We start from the raw sequence: 17,686 nt of genomic DNA on the forward strand, positions 1-17,686 counted from the left end.
ATTAAGTGAACTGAGAAGATAAAATTTAAAAATAGTTTCTATTACTGTCTGAATATACTTCATCTCTTCACACCAAATGTGTCCTGAAAACATTGATTATAATAAGGTTCATTTTAGTTACATTTGATGCCAGGCCAGGTTATAAACTTCCCCCTTATTACTGGGGGAGAGAAATAATTGTATCCTGACCTCAGTGGAGTTTTCCCCAGCGGGAGGTGGGCTCATGCGGACAAGGTGACAATGACAGAGTGGGCAGTGGTATAGAACGAAGAACAGTGTGGTTCAAGAACAAACTCTTCATCCCACAATGTCTAATTCCTTTCTGCTTGTACATTATCCATATCCCTGCATGTTCTTCTGTCTAACAAACCTCTCAAATGTGGTTATCTTGGTTCCAGCACTCCCCCAACCCTTCCCAACATCACCACACCCCACCAGCCCATTCCAGGCACCTACCACTCTCTGTATTTAACAAAAAAAACTTCCCCATCTCTTTATAAACTTTTTCCCTCACACTTGAAATGCATATCTTTTTTTTAACAATAGGTGCAGGAGTAGGCCATTCGGTCCTTCGAGCCAGCACCGCCATTCACTGTGATCCTGGCTGATCATCCACAATCAGTATCCAGTTCCTGCCTCATCCCCATAACCTTTTGAATCTGCTATCTTTAAGAGCTCTATCCATCACTTTCTTGAAAGTATCCTGAAACTTGGCCTCCACTGTCTTCTGGGGCAGAGCATTCCATATATCCACCACTCTCTGGGTGAAAAAGTTTTTCCTCAACTCCGTTCTAAATGGCCTACCCCTTATTCTTAAACTGTGGCCTCTGGTTCTGGACTCACCCATCAGCGGGAACATGCTTCCTGCCACCAGCGTGTCCAATCCCTTAATAATCTTATATGTTTCAATAAGACCCCTCTCAGCCTTCTAAATTCCAGAGTATACAAGCCCAGTCGCTCCAATCTTTCAACATGTGATAGTCCTGCCATCCCGGGAATTAACCTTGCAAACCTACGCTGCACTCCCTCAATAGCAAGAATGTCCTTCCTCAAATTTGGAGACCAAAACTGCACACAGTACTCCAGGTGTGGTTTCACCAGGGCCCTGTACAGCTACAGAAGGACCTCTTTGCTCTTATACTCAATTCCCCTTGTTATGAAGGCCAGCATGCCATTAGCTTTCTTCACTGCCTGCTGTACTTGCATGCTTGCTTTGTGACTGATGTACAAGAACACCTAGATCTCGTTGTACTTCCCCTTTTCCTCCAACGACTCCATTTAGATAATAATCTGCCTTCCTGTTCTTACCACCAAAGTGAATAACCTCACGTTTATCCACATTAAACTGCATCTGCCATGCATCTTCCCACTCACCCAGCCTGTCCAATTCACTCTGCATTCTCATAACATCCTCCTTGCATTTCACACTGCCACCCAGCTTTGTGTCATCAGCAAATTTGCTAATGTTACTTTTAATTCCCTCATCTAAATCATTAATATATATTGTAAACAGCTGCGGCCCCAGCACTGAACCCTGCGGTACCCCACTGGTCACCGACTGCCATTCCGAAAGGGACCCATTAATCGCTAGTCTTTGTTTTCTGTCAGCCAGCCAATTTTCAGTCCATGTCAGTACTCTGCCCCCAATATCATGTGCCCTAATTTTGCCCACTAATCTCCTATGTGGGACTTTATCAAAGGCTTTCTGAAGGTCCAGGTACACTACATCCACTGGCTCTCCCTTGTCCATTTTCATAGATACATCCTCAAAAAATTCCAGAAGATTAGTCAAGCACGATTTCCCCTTTGTAAATCCATGCTGACTCGGACCGATCGTGTTACTGCTATCCAGATGTGTCGTAATTTCATCTTTTATAATTGACTCCACCATCTTTCCCACCACCGACGTCAGGCTAATCGGTCTATAATTCCCTGTTTTCTCTGTTCCTCCCTTCTTGAAGAGAGGGACAACATTAGCCATCCTCCAATCCACAGGAACTGATCCTGAATCTATAGAACATTGGAAAATGATTACCAATGCGTCCATGATTTCTAGAGCCACCTCTTTAAGTACCCTGGGATGCAGACCATCAGGTCCCGGGGACTTATCAGCCTTCAGACCCAACAGTCTATCCAACACCATTTCCTGCCTAATATAAATTTCCTACAGTTCATCCATTACCCTAGGTCCTTTGGCCACTATTATATCTGGGAGATTGTTTGTGTCTTCCCTAGTGAAGACAGATCCAAAGTACCTGTTCAACTCGTCTGCCATTTCCTTGTTCCCCATAATAAATGCACCCGTTTCTGTCTTCAAGGGCCCAATTTTGGTCTTAACTATTTTTTCCCTTTTTACATACCTAAAGAAGCTTTTACTATCCTCCTTTATATTCTTGGCTAGTTTGTCTTTGTACCTCATTTTTTCTTCGCGTATATCCTCAACTACTGGACATTTCTGCCTTTGGGGGGGGAAAAAGATTTTGACTGTCTGTCCCAGGGTTTCTCAACCAGGGTTCTGTGAGAGATTGCTAGCCGTTCAGCAAAAGATCGTAATTATATAAAAAAAGATTGTTTATTTTGAACTTCGTGCAGCGCTTGCTCTTGCAGTGGTGGGCAGTGACCAAGCAGCCCCATCAGCAATCCCGTTAGAGATCTCTCAGCTCAGTATGGCAATGCGCAGTAGGACCGTGTTTCTTTGGTTGAGTTCATTCTTAATTTTTGACATGAGATAGGGGAGGCTTTTGATATTTGGTGAGCACTGTATTGCACAGAGGGGAGGACATAGGCTGATGAGTGTGAAGTATGTTTTCTGAGAATTAAATCGACTCGCCCTACTTGGGCCACGACATCAACTTCTCCCTCCCAAATTACCTCCCCCAACTTTCCCTTACTCTATTGGTATAGTATAAAGTTGGAGGGAAACTGAACAGTATTTTTCCTCTCTTTCAACACAAGTACATGACTGGATGAGGGACCCTTTCTCTGAATCTTCTGCTCAGCCTGAGAACTTGACTTTGAGAGAAAAGGAAGAACATTGTGAGCTGCAGTCTGATCGTGCACTCGAGATTTACTGACCTGTCCTTGGACAAGTTCTGGATTTCTGTGAAAGAAGAGTATCCTGCCATTCATAGGAAAGTAATGAACATTTTGCTGCAGTTTTCAACTTACATATGTGAGCAAGCTTTTTCTTGTTCAATAAGCAACAAAAGCCAGGATAGAAATCATGTCGTTTCAGTTGAAGATGAAATCCATGTGTGCTTATCTCAATTTTGACCCAGAACTCAGTATTTGTGCAGCAGAAAACAAACTCAGGTTTCACGTGCTAGGGCTATATTTGAGCCTGATCATATCACTTCATAAGAAAATGTTTTTTCAAAGTTGGGTACAAAATTGTGGCTTAGCTTATATTTTTATTCATATTGCTTTGGCTTATGGTTTTTAGTAACTTTACTATTCAACATTGTCAATAAATTTTCATGTAAATAACATTAATTAAAATCAATTTACAACCTTTATTTAAATTTAATCTACTGAGCCTACCTTTTGAAAAATTAAATCCTCACTTCCAGTGAGCTATGTAGTTGGGACCATGTGCTGTTGAGGAGCCCCGTCGTGTTCTTGCTTCAAGCCCCAAAGCGATGTTCCTGTGATTCTTGCTTCTTAGGTGACCTGAATTTCTATTTATTTATTTATTTATATAGCGCAGAGTAGGTCCTTCTGGCCCTTTGAACTGCGCCACCCAGTAGTCACCTGATTTAACCCTGGCCTAATCACAGGAGAATTTACAATATCCAATTAACCTAACAACTGTTACGTCTTTGGACTGTTGGAGGAAACCCACGAGGAGAATATGCAAACTCCTTCCAAACAGTGGCGGGAACTGAGCCTAGGTCGCCTGCATACAAAGTGTTGTGCTAACCACTACACCACCATGCTGCCCCTGTTCTACCCACTGCTTCTCCCTTCTCATTGTGGCTCCACCTTCAGTCATTGACAGAGACTCAAGTCCATCCACATGAAAGGTCTTGACCTGAAATATCAACTGTCCATTTTTCTATCTGACCCACTACATCTGTGTGTGTTGCTCCAGATTCCAGTATCTACATCTTTGATAGTCGTGTTTATCATCCATAGAAGGCTCCTTCTATCCCTCTTCAGTTCCTCATCAAAGTTCATTCTTTTTTTCTTGTATATGTTAATTCAGCTTCCCCTTGAATGCATCTCCTACTATCTTTGAAATTGAGATCAAGAAGTTTTATGGTTAACATAAATTCTTTAGATTTCTCTTCTGAATTACTCTCCAACCATCTCCTTATCTATAACTCTCATTGACATCCATCTCTTTGAACAGCTGTATATTACTTTCCAAACATCAGAGTCGATTTCTTTCATAATTCTGCTCCTTGTTGAAAAACGTACTGTTTTCTATGAGATATTAACCTGGATCCTGTCTGCCTTCTATCTGATGGATACAGAACAAAAACTGAAATCCCAGTAGAAGACAATGGGAGTTCTCCCATCTATCCTTCATCTTCTTTCTCTCCCGACCCACTCACCCCTCTGCTATAACCCCATAACACCAAGTCAGGTGCTCCCTCCCAAAATAATGGTAAACACGTTATCATTTCCTTTGTTGAAGCTTGTAGTTCCCAAAATGCTTTACTTGTATAACAGCTTAGGATCACCCTTCAAAAATAGAGGTTTCCCAGATGACCTGACTTATGGAAATCCAACTTTACTCAAATTATCTATATGTTTTTAAATCATATTTTCCAAGTAATTCAACAAAGTTGTATTTATTAAGGATTGGGTGTAGTATATATTCCATCAGTTTAATTATGGGTATTGTTATGAAAATGAATGCCATGTCCAATCAAAAAAAAAGATTCTATTATTTTATCTTTTATTTGGAATAATAAAAGACCAAGAATTAGTAAATGTCACTTAAAAAATTGAAAAAAGATGGAGGTCTTGCTTTGCCTAATCTAAGAATGTATTATTGGGCTGTTCATGTGCGATATATGTCTTTTTGGTTATATTGGGTTGATAAGAGTGATCGGCCAATTTGGGTAGACCTGGAACTGAAAGCTGTAAAACAGTTTTATTTAACCTCGTTATTGGGAACTGCTTTACCTATACAATTAGCTAAAGTTGTTAATTTAAACCTATATCCTGTGATTAAGTATTCTTTACAAATCTGGCTCCAGTTCCACATTTTTTTTTAATCTTAAAAAATTTAAACGTTGTAGTTTAATTCAGGGGTCCCCAACCTTTTTTGCAACATGGACCGGTTTATTATTGACAATATTCTTGCGGACCGGCCGACCCGGGGGTGGAGGGGGGGTGGGGGGAGGGTTGCCAATGGACAACGGTAGCAGTCAAATATGTGGTGTTTACCCCGAGTAAGAATACAGTGACCATGAAGCCTTGCACGGGCACCAGTGTGCATGTGTGTACGTGTCGATTTTTTTCCTACAAATCGTTTTTGGCGATTCTGTTCGGGGGGAGTGTTAATCACGAACGGAATATAGGTGATAAGTGGCTAATACACTCAATTTCATTTCTAAAAGGGTTTATCTAACAAATTTAATATTAAACACACTGTGTATATTTTCCTCGCATGAATATAGTGATAAGTCAATTATCAGGGGAGGACAGGGGAGCTTGAAGTAAGTGTTGAACAAACTTCCAGTAGAAGTGGTAGAGGCAGGTTCGATATTATCATTTAAAGAAAAATTGGATAGGTACATGGACAGGAAAGGAATGGAGGGTTATGGGCTGAGTGCAGGTCGGTGGGACTTGGTGAGAGTAGTGTTCAGCACGGACTAGAAGGGCAGAGATGGCCTGTTTCTGTTCTGTAATTGTTATATAAGTCACATAAGTCAATAGCATCAGAACATTTTAAGTAACGTTTGGATATTAAACACACAGCACATATTTTCCAGGTATGAACATATAAAATCATTGCAACACACCAATATCGCTGAATCAGTGGGAGCCCTGGGTTTGTTTCCCTGCAACGAGACGGTGCCATCGAGGGGTGATGGGAGACAGCGATACTCGAAGGGGGTTCCTTATGTCCAGTCTATTCCACAATTTAGTTTTCGTTGCATTCATTGCAGAGATATGTTGGAAATGGAAGCAACGTTTTCAGTGCTTTCGTGGCTATCTCAGGATATTTAGCCTTGACTTTGATCCAGAATGCAGGCAGAGATGTTATGTCAGACATACTTTTCAGCAAGCTGGAGGAGTTGATCTCTTTCCCGCGCTGACATGGATGACGCGCGGGTAATGACCTTGCATGCGTTCAAGTTCAACAGTGCGTGACAGGGAATGAGGAAAGGTGCAGCTGACTCATATCGCCAAATCATATCGTTTCCTCACGGCCCGGTGGTTGGGGACCTCTGGTTTAATTTATTGAAATTACTTTTTTAAGTTTTCTTTGAGTGATCCAATTTTTTTACTTTGGAAAAATAAACGTATTAATTCTTTTTTGGATTTATTTAAAGAAGATAGATTGATGTCTTTTGAACAATTAATTGATAAATATTCTCTTTCATACTCACATTTTCTGCAATACCTTCAAGTTAGACATTTTTTACAAAAATATTTAAGTAATTTTCCTTACATATTGGAGGCTGACTTGTTAGATACTATTATGAGTACGAATCCTTCGATCAGTGGTTCTATTGGAAGAATTTATAATTTATTATTGCAATGAGATAAGCATCCTTTATCTAAGATTAAACAGGATTGGGAAAAGGAACTCAATTTGACTTTTATGACGGAGGATTGGATGCGGATTTTGAAGTTGGTTAGCTGTTCTTCCCAATTTGTGCCAGCCATCCATTGATTCAATTTAAATTTTTACATTGTTATCATTTGAGGAAGGAGAGACTTTCTAAAACCTTTTCTAATGTTGATAGTCATTGTGATGATGTAAAACTGAGCTAGCTACACTGACACATACGTTTTGGTCTTGTTCTTTATTGGAACAGTTCTGGAAGTCGGTTTTTTCAACAATTTCTAAAGCACTTAAAATTAATCTACAACCTAATAAATTAACTGTGCTTTTTGGAATAATTCCTCAAAATATTCATGGTATTTCTGTGTCTGACCAACGTTATTGCATTTGTTACATTGATAGCTAGGAGGGCCATTTCGTTGAAGTGCAAGGATATATCGGCTCCCACTTTGTCACAATGGTTCTCTCAAGTGATGCTGTGTCTTAGTTTGGAGAAAATTAGAAGTCGAACCTTTGAATCTTTATTTGATTTTGAGAAAAGATGGGGTTCATCTGCTCGTTCTTGTCATTTGAGCTAATTGATAGATCTTTTTCCATGATCTAATTGTAAATTTTTTGGTATATTTTCTTTTCTTGCTGGCGGTTTGATGTTTACTTTTAGAAGATTTTTGTATGACGTATGGCTCTGGGGTTGTATACCTAATGGGTTCTTTTTTTTTCCCTCACTTTTCTGCTTAGTGGGTTTTTTTTTGTTATCACAAATTTTTTTTCAATCTTTAAGATAGTCTTTTTTGAGACATTGTAAGTGTTGTTAATTCAATGTACTTGTGTTATTTCTTTTGTATAATGTAACAATAACAAGATTTGAAAAGGAAGGAAATGAATGCCATGTTAGCATTCATTTCAAGAGGTCTAGAATACAAGAGCAAGGATATGATGCTGAGGCTTTATAAGGCACTGGTGACACCTCACCTTGAGTATTATGAACAGTTTTGGGCCTCTCATCTTAGAAAAGATGTGCTGGCATTGGAGAGGGTCCAGAGGAGGTTCACAAGGATGATTCTGGGAATGAACAGGTTATCATATGAGGAACATTTGATGGCTCTGGGTCTGTACTTGCTGGAGTTTAGAAGGATGAGGGGGGATCTCATTGAAACTTTACACTAGACAGAGTAATGTGGAAAGGATGTTTCCCATGGTGGGAGAGTCTAGGATAAGAGGGCACAGCCTCAGGATAGAGGGGCGCCCTTTCAAAACAGAGAAGCGGAGAAATTTCTTTAGCCAGAGGATAGTGAATTTGTGGAATTTGTTGTCACGTGCAGCTGTGGAGGCCAGGTTGTTGGGTGTATTTAAGGCAAAGATTGTTAGGTTCTTGATAGGACATGGCATCAAAGGTTACCGGGAGAAGGTTGGGAACTGGGGTTGAGGAGGAGAGAAAAAAAAATCAGCCATGACTGAATGGCGGAGCAGACTCGATAGGCCATATGGCCTAATTCTGCTCCTATGTCTTATGGTCTTATTATTCAAGAAACGAAAGAATTATAGCAACTGTATCTTGAATATACTGTAGGTAGCTATAAAAATGCTGTTTCTGACAGAGATATTGGCACATGGACAGTTCCCAAGAACAGACCCTTCTGCAACCCGAGGACTGTGTGTATTTCATAAACATGTGATTCTGCCAATGCTGGGAATCCAGAGCAACACATAAAATGCTGGAGGAACTCAGCAGGTCAGGCAGCTCTATGGAAATGAATAAACAGTTGACATTTTGAGCTGAGACCCTTCTTTGGGACTGGAAAGGAAGGGGGAAGATGCCAGAATGTAAAGGTAGGGGAAGTAAAGGACTACAAGCTAGAAAGTGATAGGTGATCCCAGGTGCCTGGGCGAGGGGGATGAAATAAATTGTGTGGTAATAAGTGGAAAAGGTTAAAGGCTGGCTGAGAAGGAATCTGATAGGATAATGGACCATGGGAGAAAGTGAAGGAGGAGATGCACCAGCTGAGGTGATAAACAGGTGAGGAGAAGAGGCAAGAGGGAGCCAGAGTGGGGAATTGAAGAAGAGGGAGAGGGGAAGGGGAGAAGTTAACTGGAAGTTAGAGAAATCGATGTCCATGCCATCAGATAGGAGGCCAGCCAGATGAAATTTGAGAGGGGCCTCATTGTGGCAACAGAGAACAGAGGAGGCCATGGACTGACTTAGTGGAATGGGGATAAGGATTGGAATTAAAGATGGTTGGCCATAATGAAATCCTGCTTTTTGCAGTTGGAGCGAAGATGCTCGACAAAGTGACCTCTCAGCCCACATCTGGTCTCATCAGTGTAGAGAACCCACATTGGGAGTACCAGATACAGTGGACCATCCCAACAGATTAGCAGGTGAAGTGTTGCCTCACCTAGAAGAACTGTTTGGGGCCCTGAATGGAGTTGAGGGAGGAGATGAATGGGTAGCTGTAGCACTTTTTCCACTTGCAGGGATAAGTAGTGGGGAGGGACGAATGGACAAGGGAATCACTGAGGGAGCGATCCCTGCAGAAACTGAAGATGGGGGTGGGTGTGCGGAAGTAAAGATTCGTCTAGCCCTTTACCTTTTCCACCTATCATCTCCCAACTTCATACTTCATTCCCCCCCCTCCTCACCCACCTGGCTTCACCTATCACCTTCTAGCTTGTACTACTTCTCCTCCACTCCCATCTCCTTATTCTGGCTTCTTCCACCTTCCATTCCAGTCCTGAGGAAGATGTCTTGGCTCGAAATGCCAACTGTTTATTCATTTCCAAAGATGCTGCCTTACTTGCCGAGTTCCTCCAGCAATGGCTGTCTGTCTTTAATGGGTTATGACATTTTAGACTGGCTGAAGGCACTACAGAAATTCATGTTATATGCTGAAGGAATGTTTTGGTTGTTTTCTACAGATGCCCCCATAATGGGAGAAAAGACATTGATGGGTGTGACTATGCTTCTTCCCATCCTGTTATTTGTAAAAATGTCTTCCCCTTCTCTGCGTCACAACTATCCTCAGGATGAGGCTTTTCATTCCAGAATGAAGGATGGATGTCCTCCTCCTTTAAAGAAAGGGGCTTCCCTTCCTTCACCATCAACACTGCCCTCAACTGTTTCGCGCACATCTTCCCTCACCTTATCCTCCCACCACCCTACCAGGGATAGGGTTCCTCTTGACATCACCTACCACCCCTCCAACCTCCGCATCCAGCACATAATTCTCCATAACTTCTGCCATCTCCAATGGGATCCCACCACCAAGCACATCTTTCCCTCCCCCCTCCACCCCACTTTCTGCTTTCCGCAGGGATCACTCCCTATGTGACTCCCTTGTCCATTTGTCCCTCTCCACTTCCCCACTGGTCTCCCTCCTGGCACTTATCCTTGTAAGCAGAACAAGTGCCACACCTGTCCCTACGCCACCTCCCTCACTGCCATTCAGGGCCCAAACAGTCCTTCCAGGGGAGGTGACACTTCACATGTGAGTCTGTTGGGGTCATCTACTGTATCCAGTGCTCCTGGTGTGGCTTCCTGTATATTAGTGAGACCCAATGGAGATTGGGAGACTGCCTTGCCAAGCACGCTTTGTCCACCAGAAAAAGCAGGATCTCCCAGTGGCCACCCATTTTAATTTCACTTCCCATTCCCATTCTGACATGTCAATCCATGGCCACCTCTACTTTCACAATGAGGCCACACTCAGGTTGGAGGAGCAACACCTAGTATTCCGTCTGGGTAGCCTTCAACCTGTGACATGAGCATTGATTCCTCTAACTTATGGTAATGCCCCCCCCCCACCCCACCATTCCTCATTCCTTATCTCCTTTTCACTTCCCTCTGGTGCTCCTCCTTTTCCATGGCCTTCTGTCCTCTCCTATCAGATATCGGATTCTGCCCCTCTCCAGCCCTTTCACCAATTGACTTCCCAGCTCTTTACTTCAACCCTCCCCTCCCCATTTCACCTATCAACTTGTGTTTCTTTCCTTCCCTTCCCTCCCCCCTCCACCTTCTAACTCTGACTTATCATGTTTTATTTTTCAGTCCTGATGAAGGGTCTCAGCCTGAAACATCAACTATATTCTTTTCTATAAATGCTGCCTGGTCTGCTGAGTTCCTCCTGCATTTTGTGTGTGTTGCTTTGGATTTCCAGCATCTGCAGATTTTCTCTTGTTTGACATTGTTTTTGTCCCCAGTTACTGTTCAACAATGACACATTTTATTTGGCACTAAGTATATAATTCTCCATGGTTTTGGGTCTCTCCATATATTATAATATTACCTCCTTGTTTTTCAAACACTCCAATTCTGATCTTTTGATTATTTCTCAATTGAACCATTTCATATTTGACGGGAGTGTCTGAGTTAATAGTGGGATTTCCCTCTCTAAATCTCTACCATTGTGTCCTCCTCAATGAAGCTCCAACACCATCTCGTCCTCTGGTCCACTATTCAAGTAAGCATGAATTGTCGGTCAGATTTTCTGTGGTGAAGCCTTTTCAACATTAAAGACATTGCCTTTTATTTTCTTCCTTGAGGAATTCTCAGAGTAATAGATGCTACGTTGAAGATGAAGAAAAGGAGAACAGGTTTTGGAGAATAAATTTTGAAATTCTATCTCTGAAGGCTATAGAGGCTGAGATGGATAGAAGTCTCATCTTTAGGGAAGTGTTATTGGAATCAGGAAGGAAAATGAAACCAAGATGGGCCTTGATCATAGAAAAATTGTCATTCAGCACAGAAATGGGTTTTTTGGCCTGTTAATTCAATAGAGACCATCCAACACCCAGTTACATTAATTGAAGCTCATTTATTGTGCACATGTTCCCCTCTGTTCTCTCTAGAATCTTGTTGATGATTGGACAAGATTCTAGACTGAGTGGCCTCCTGTTGTTCTGAAAGCATGAGTTAAAAAAAGATGAGTTTTGAGGAGGAGCATGGAAGGAGGAGAGCTTGGAGAGGGTTTCCTGAATGCAGTTTTGTGAGTGGGGTTGGGGTGGGGCTGGGTGGGGGGAGGACTGGTAATGCCGAAGTGGCTAATGATATCAGCTACCTGCCGTTCACCAAGAAGCAATAGTCATTACTGGGAGCTCTTCAGTGGGCAGAGGGTTGCTGCATCGCTTGAAAGGGTTTGTACCACTAGTAAAAGACAATTCCATCAATGGATTAAACACCAGGATTGAGATGTTGGAAGCCATAGAGTTGAACAACAAGAATAGATTATGATAGATATGGGGTGATGGCAGGCATGACTTGCTGTGGAACAGTAAGTCTGAGCACAGCAATGTGCATCAGAGTAGGAAAACAATGAGGTGCTTTACTAGAGGCATTACCAATCGAAATAAGTTCGAGCCATAGGACACTACAGCACAGAAACAGGCCCTTCAGCCCATCTGCCTAGTCCCATCAACCAGCATCAAAACCAGAGCCCTCTCATCTATGTACTTATCCAAATTTCTCTTGACTGTTGAAATCAATCCACATCCATCACTTGCACCGGCAGCGCATTCCACACTCTCACCACCCTCTGAGTGAAGAAGTTCTCTGCATGTTCCCCTTAAATATTTCACCTTTCATCCTTAACCGATGAATTGTAGTTGTAGTCCCATCCAACCTCAGTAGGAAAAGCTTGTTTGCATTTACCCCATCTATATGCCTCATAATTTTGTATACCTCAATCTTTAACATTCTAAGGGATAAAGTCTGAGCCTATTCAACCTTTCCGTATAACTCAGGTCCTCAAGTCCCTGCAATTTCCTTGTAAATTTTCTCTGTACTCTTTCAATCTTATTTACATATTTCATGTAGGTAGGTGACCAAAGCTGGACACAGTACTCCAAATTAGACCTCACTGATATCTTATGCAATTTCAATGTAACATCCCAACTCTAGTACTCATTACATTGATTTATGAAGGCCAGTGTGCCAAAAGTTTTCTTTATGATCCTATCTACCTGTAATACCACTTTCAAGGAATTATAGATCTATATTCCCAGATCCCTCTGTTCTACTGCACTCCTTGGTGCCCTACCACTTACCGTGCAAGACCCACCTTGGCTGGTCCTCCCAAAGTGCAACACTCACACTTGCCTGTATTAAATTCCATCTGTCTTTTTTAGCAGGCCAGGCAGCATCTCTAGGAAGAGGTGAAGGGAGAAAAAAAATTATTTATTTATATACACACATTCTTTTTCTCTCTCTCCTTTTTCTCCCTCTGTCCCTCTCTCTATACCTTTTGCCCATCCTCTGGGCTCCCCCCCCCTTTTCTTTCTCCCTAGGCTTCCTGTCCCATGATCCTCTGATATCCCTTTTGCCAATCACCTGTCCGGCTCTTGGCTCCATCCCTCCCTCTCCTTCTATCATTTCGGATCTCCCCCTCCCCCTCCCCCTTTCAAATCTCTTAGTAGCTCTTCTTTCAGTTAGTCCTGACGAAGGGTCTTGGCCTGAAACGTTGACTGTGCCTCTTCCCAGAGATGCTGCCTGGCCTGCCGAGTTCACCAGCACCTTTTATGTGTGTTGCTTGAAATTCCAACATCTGCAGATTTCCTCGTGTTTGCTTTTTTTTAAGCTTATTTTTCCGGCTGGTCCAGATCCTGCTGCAAGCTTTGATAGTTTTCTTTGCTATCCAGAACATCTGCAATCTTGGTGTCATCTGCAAATTTGTTGATCCAGTTAATCACATTATCATGCAGATTGTTGACAGATGACAAACAACAACAGACCCAGCATTGATCCCTGTGGCACACCACTAGTCACGGGCTTCCAGTGAGAGAGTCAACCACCTACCACCACTCTCTGGCTTTTCCCACAAAGCCTAAATCTAATCCAGTTAACTGCCTCATCTTTAACGCCAAGTGACTGAACCTTCTTGACCAACCTCTCATGCAGGACCTTGTCAACAGTGTTGCTAAAGTCCATGTAGGCAACATCTAATGCTGTGCCTTCTTCAAATTTCCTGGTAACTTCCTCAAAAAACTCTTTAAGGTTGGTTAAACGCGACTTGGCATGCATAAGCCATGTTGACTATCCCCAATCAAGTAATCAGTCCCTGTCTATCCAAATACTTGTATATCTGCTCCCTTAGAAGACCTTCCAATAATGTTTCCACTGACCTGTAATTTCCTGGCTTGTTCTTAGAGCTTTTCTTAAACAACATTAGCTGTCCTCCAGTCCTCCAGCATTTCACCTATGGCTAAGGATGTTTTAAATATCTTTGCATAGGCCCCTGCAATTTCTACACTAACCTTCCACAGGGTCCAAGGGAACATCTTGTCAGGCCCTGCGAATTTATCCACCCTAATTTGACTGAAGACAGCAAACACCCCATCCTCTGGAATCTATATACAGTCCATGATCTCACTGCTGCAGTTCCTCACCCTCTAGAATCTGTGTCCGTCTCCTGAGTAAATAAAGATGCATAATACCCATCTGAGATCTCCACCACCTCTTTTGGCTCCACGCACAGATTATCACTCTGATCTTCCAGGGACCAATTTTGTCCCTCGCTATCCTTTTGCTCTTAATATATCTGTTAAAGCCCTTAAGATTGTTCTTCACCTTGTCTGCTAGAACAACCTCCTGATTTCTCCAAATGTTCTCGAGCATTTCTTAAACTCAAGTACCTCCTTTGTCCCTGCCTGATAACACCTGTATGCACCTTTTTTTTTTAACCAGAGCCTCAATATCTCTTGAAAACCAAGGTTGCATAAGTCTGTTATCCTTGTCTTTTCTTCTGACAGGAATACATAAATTCTGTACTCTCAAAAATTTCACTTTTAAAGGCCTCCTACTTAGCAATTATACCTTTGCCAAAAAACAATCTATCCCTACAAATCCTTGAAAGATCCTTTCTGATGCTATCAAAATTGGCCATTCTCCAATTTAGAATCTCAACCTGAGGACCAGACCTATCCTTTTCCATAAATACCTTGAAACTAAAATCATCATGATCACTAGACTAACTTCTGTCACCTGCCCTGTCTCATTCCCCAATTGCAGATAAAGTATCACACACTCTCTTGTTGGGACTTCTATGTCCTGATGAAGGAAACTTTTCTGAACATATTTGACAAACTCTATCCCATCGCATCCTTTTACAGTATGGGAGTCCCAGTCAGTGTGTGGAAAGTTAAAGGCAACTACTGCCACAACCTTGGGTTTGCGATCTCTAAAAATTTGCTCCTCTAAATCCCGTGGACTGTTGGTTAGCCTATAATATAATCCTATAAATGTGGTCATAACTTTCTTATTCTTTAGTTCTACTCATCCACTTCAGTAGATGAGCTCTCCAGTCTGTCCTGATTGAACATTTTCCCTGACAATAACGCTACCCCTCCTCCTTTAATACCTCCCTCTCTGTTGAGTCTAAAACAATGGAACCTCAGAATACTGAGCTGCCAGTCCTGCCCCTCTTGCACCCAAGTCTCACTAATGATTACAGTGTGATAACTCCACGTGGTGATCCATGAACTCATCTATCTTTCCTACAATACTCCTTGCACAGAACGGAACATTAGTCCCATCATGCTTGACCTTTTGATTACTGACCTTGTAGGTGTAACAACTCCTTTCTCCACCACCACTCCACTATTTGTTCTGGTGCTCTGGTTCCCGTTCCCCTGCAACTCTAGTTTATACCTAGAGTTAAACCAGCAAAGGTGCATGCATCAGGGTGCTCTTTATCAACTACAGCTTGGCATTCAATACCGTCATTCCCTCAAAACTAATCAAGAAGCTTTAAGACCTTGGTCTCAATCCATCTTTGTGCAGTTGGATCCTCGGTTTCCTTACTTACAGACCCCAGTCAGTTCAGATTGGCAGCAACATCTCCTCCACAATCTCCATCAGCACAGGTGCACTGCAAGGTTGTGCTCTATTTGCTTTACATTTATGCCTGTGTGGCTAAGTACAGCTCCAGTGCCGTATTCAAATTTGGTAATGACACTATTGTTTTTGGCTGAAGCAGAGGTGCTGACGAATCAGCATATAAGAGGGAGATTGAAAATCTAGCTGACTGGTGTGACAACAACAACCTCTCACTCAGTACCAGCAAGACCAAGGAGCTGAATATTGACTTCAGGAGGAGGAAGCCAAAGGTCCATGAGCCAGTCTTCATGGGAGAGTCAGAGGTGGAGAGGGTCAGCAATATTAAATTCCTCAGTGTTATCATTACAGTGGTCCTGTCCTGCATCCAGCACTTCAGGGAAATTGCAAAGAATGCACTACAACACCTCTACTTCATAAGGAGTCTGCAAAGATTCAGCACGACATCTTAAACTGACAGACTTCTGTAGATGTGTGTGGAGAATATATTGTGGTTACATCACAGCCTGGTATGGAAACTCCGGTGCTGTCGAACAGAAAATACTATAAAAAGACCCAGTCCATTATCGGTAAATCCCTCCCCTCCAATGAGCACACTTACATGAAGCATTTTCATAGGAAAGCAGCATCCACCACCCTGGTCGTACCCTTTTCTCGCTACTGATGTCGGGAGAAGGGTCACACCACCAGGTTCAGGAACAGTTAATATCCCTCAACCATCAGGCTCTTGAACTGGGAATATCTACCCTCAACTTCACTTATCCGGTTACTGAAATGTTCCAATGACCTAGGGACTCACTTTCAAGGACTCTTCATCTCATGTTCTCAATTCTTATTGATTACTTATTATTATTACTTTTTATATTTGTGCAGTTTGTTGTCTTTTCAACATTGGTTGAACACCCAAGTAGGTGTGGCTGGTTATTATTCTATTATGATTTATTGAGTATGCCCACAAGAAAATGCATCTCAAATTGCATATGATGACATGTATTGACTTTGATAATACACTAATTTGAACTTTGAACCTCCCCTCGTGTAGCACTAATAAATCTTCCTGCTATGATATTAGTCCCCTCCCACCCCCAAGTTCAGGTGCAAACTCTCCCTTCTGTACAGTCTCACCTTTGCTGGAAGAGAGCCCAATAATCCAAAGATCTGAAGCCGCTCCCCCCCCACCCCCGGCGCTAACTCCTTAGTTGAACACATGGCTGTATGATCTTCCTATTTCTGGCCTCAGTAGCAGGTGGCACAGGTAGAAACTGAGATCACAACCCTGGAGATCCTGTCCTTCAACTTGGCACCTAACTCCCTGAACTCGCTTTACTGAATCTCATCGCCCATCCTACCCATGTTGTTCGTTCCAACGTGGACCTCGCCCGCTGGCTGCTCCCCCTCCCGCTCAAGAATGCTGTGGACTCGATCCAAGATATTTCTGACCATGGCACCCAGGAGGCAACAAGCCATGTGGGGAATAGCGTTCTTGTCCAATGAACCTCCTTTCTGTCCTCTTAAGTAATAAATCCATCACTACAGCTTGCCTTTCCAGAGTCAGTGCCAGAGACCTGCTCGCTGTGGCTTCTCCCTGGTACGTTGCCAACCCCCCCCCCCCAAAAAAGGTCTTTCCTTCTCCTGATAGTCAAAGTACCTGCCTCCTTCAACTTAGGGGTGCCTCCCTCCTTGTAGCCCCTATATATCACCCCAGTCTCCCATATGAGCTTCAACCTCCAGTTCCTTAGCACAGTCTCCAAGGAGCTGCAGCTCAGTGCATTTCATGCAGATGTAGTCATCAGGGAGGCTGGAGGTCACCCAAGTCCCCACAAGGAGCATACCACTAACTTGGGACCCCTTTCTCAGCGCAATAGCAATGTACTGACAGGAAAATAACTTACTGGAAAGTTACTTAGAGCCTGCATCTGGGCCTGGCCAAGCCTGTTGAACCAAAACTGGATCACTCTAACCCTGGACCACTCAAACAATAGCTCTTCCACATACTCCTCCTTTCTTTTTATTGGCTCCAACAGTGACTGACTCCCAACGAGACTTGCAGTTTTCAAATGGCTGCCGCCCTGCAACATGTTGCTCTCTCACTCGCTTGCTTCCGCAGTTGACACAAT

At 42.7% G+C, this 17,686-nt stretch overlaps 1 protein-coding gene across 10 annotated transcripts in view; it reads left to right on the top strand.

Moving 5' to 3' along the window:
• LOC134347038 (amyloid-beta A4 precursor protein-binding family A member 1-like) overlaps window positions 1–17,686 on the top strand; it is a 199,336-nt gene that overhangs the window by 72,834 nt on the left and 108,816 nt on the right. Inside the window, exon 1 of one of the 10 annotated variants that reach the window (XM_063049063.1) lies at window positions 2,976–3,172. The exons of the other annotated variants lie outside the window; for them this stretch is intronic. The gene's annotated coding sequence lies outside the window, so the exon portion shown is untranslated. Of the gene's footprint in view, window positions 1–2,975; window positions 3,173–17,686 lie in introns of those variants that run through there. 10 annotated transcript variants of the gene reach the window in all.

The sequence above is a fragment of the Mobula hypostoma genome, chromosome 5 (assembly GCF_963921235.1).
Source record: "Mobula hypostoma chromosome 5, sMobHyp1.1, whole genome shotgun sequence".
NCBI lineage: Eukaryota > Metazoa > Chordata > Chondrichthyes > Myliobatiformes > Myliobatidae > Mobula > Mobula hypostoma.